Source organism: Notothenia coriiceps, unplaced genomic scaffold (genome assembly GCF_000735185.1).
Source record: "Notothenia coriiceps isolate Sejong01 unplaced genomic scaffold, NC01 NC01_scaffold00037244, whole genome shotgun sequence".
Classification (NCBI taxonomy): Eukaryota; Metazoa; Chordata; class Actinopteri; order Perciformes; family Nototheniidae; genus Notothenia; species Notothenia coriiceps.
This window is the reverse complement of record NW_011369945.1, coordinates 7,050,231-7,052,394: the sequence shown is the minus strand read 5'-3', so window position 1 is coordinate 7,052,394 and position 2,164 is coordinate 7,050,231.

The following is a 2,164-nucleotide window of genomic DNA, read 5'->3' as shown; positions in this document are numbered from 1 at the left end:
TTCTATATTTCCTTCTATATGTGGATTTGAATGTATGTCACAGTCCTCTGTTTATTTATTGTTAAGTAACGCAACACATGGTTTTCAACAGTGGAACGATTTATGTGAATGTCAACAGCAACATCCCAAGCTTCTTTCTAGCCAATATTCATTATGTTGTATATGTACCTTCAACTGTAACTGACCAATTTGGTGTATTTTGTTTGCAAGTCTGTGTTCAACATACTACTTGGAGTACGCTTAACGCGGCACAAGTCTGTACTGAACATGGACACGCAAAACTCTCAACAGGTCAGTTTTTTTTTTCATATCTGATACCAAATCAATAAATGATTTATTTTGTAATAGTCACACTCGATTTCGCTGATTTTCTTGTTGCCCCAGCTGGTCGACACCTCTTTTAGCAGAAACAAAGGCTACATTAATGTATTAAATCGATGTTAATCCATGTGTGTGGNTGAGTAGGCTTTGAACTAAGACAGGCCATTTATGTTTGAAATATCATGCTAACAAACCTGCAATTACATGAACATATTTAACCACTATCATTCAATTCTGTAATTGCAGGTTTGTTAGCATGATATTTCAAACATAAATGGCCTGTCTTAGTTCAAAGCCTACTCACCACGTCACCAAATATGTTTACTTACAACAGTCATAAGGAAAAGAAACACGTACAGAGCTCATACACATATAGCAGAAGATATAGAATAAATATGTGTACTTACAACAGTCATAAGGAAAAGAAAACACGTACAGAGCTACTAAGAGCTACTAAGAGCTAATTACTAGCTAGCCGCTAGCTGCTAACTGCCACGGCCGCGGGCCGCCTCGTTAATATCAAACTCCATCATATAACAATCCAGTGCCATGCTGTCATGAACGCGCGGTGCTGTTACGTGTACGCAAATTGACGTGCTTGATGTGAATGAGCATTTCGGTTAAAGTTGATGCGCTATGAGCTCTCTCAAAAATTGGGCCATTTTATCATCATGCGCCAATCAGGCGCCAATGAGCAACTCTCATAGGAATGAATGAGGCCCCGCCTCCCACGCTGTATCCAGTTCTATACATCCATGATTAGCGCATGATGATAAAATCATAGATATAAGCTGTGTCCTAATTTTCATTAGCGCATGATGATAAAATGGCCCAACTTTTGAGAGAGCGAAACGTCACAGATTACCCGGCATGCCTGAGAAGTACCCGTATGTGCGCTCATAGCGCATGCGCAACTTTAACCATGCCCCCAAAATGCTCGTTCACATCAAGCACGTCAATTTGCGTACACGTAACAGCACCGCGCGTTCATGACAGCATGGCACTGGATTGTTTTTTTTGAGAATTAGTTCTTATTTTATTTATTTATTTGGGTCTACAACAGATGATACAAATGTTTGTGTCAGTAAATGTGTAGGGAACTAACAGAGGCGGGGGTGTGTGCATAGCCGCGGGAAGTCATTTTGCTCAGGGGGTGCTGCCAAAAGTGGGGAGAGGGGCCGCTTTAAAAAAAAGAAAAAAGGCGGTGCCCGGCCGGGCACGGCTGTCAGCGATACGAGCCGCATAAATTGTTTGTTAAAGGCGAGACACGGCAGGCAAAAACATCGTTTTTCATGCACTGGTAAATGTTGAGATGTTGTGTTATTTTGATTCCATAATATGTTTTCTTTCAGGCTTTTGGAAGGAAAACATACAAAATACACATTTAAGTGTTTATTTTACTATAGTTTGTCTATTTGCGTCTGTATATTTCTCCTAAATTCACCAAAAGTTAGCATTCTAACGTAACATAAAGTACCGCGACCGCTGTTTGCACCATGTCATCAGAAGTATCGTTGGAAAGCTCCGTCTCTCCTGCACAATCTCATCGGATCCAAATATGGTCATTTCCTTTGTATCAGCAAAGTACAAAAGGGTCTTAAACCAAGAAACGAAATCTCATTGGCTGGTGTCAACTTCTGACAACATGATGCGTCACGTGGTGTGCTAAAACACTTCCTGGTTAGCTTTCCGCTAGAAATTTAAATCTCAAAATGGCAAAAGAACGGCGAAAAAAACGTTCACAGAGAAGACAACAACAATTGTCACTTGCACGAAGCAAGATTATACAAAAAACAAATGACCCCGAACATGAAATACCTTCACGGAGTGCGTCGAGGCGCAA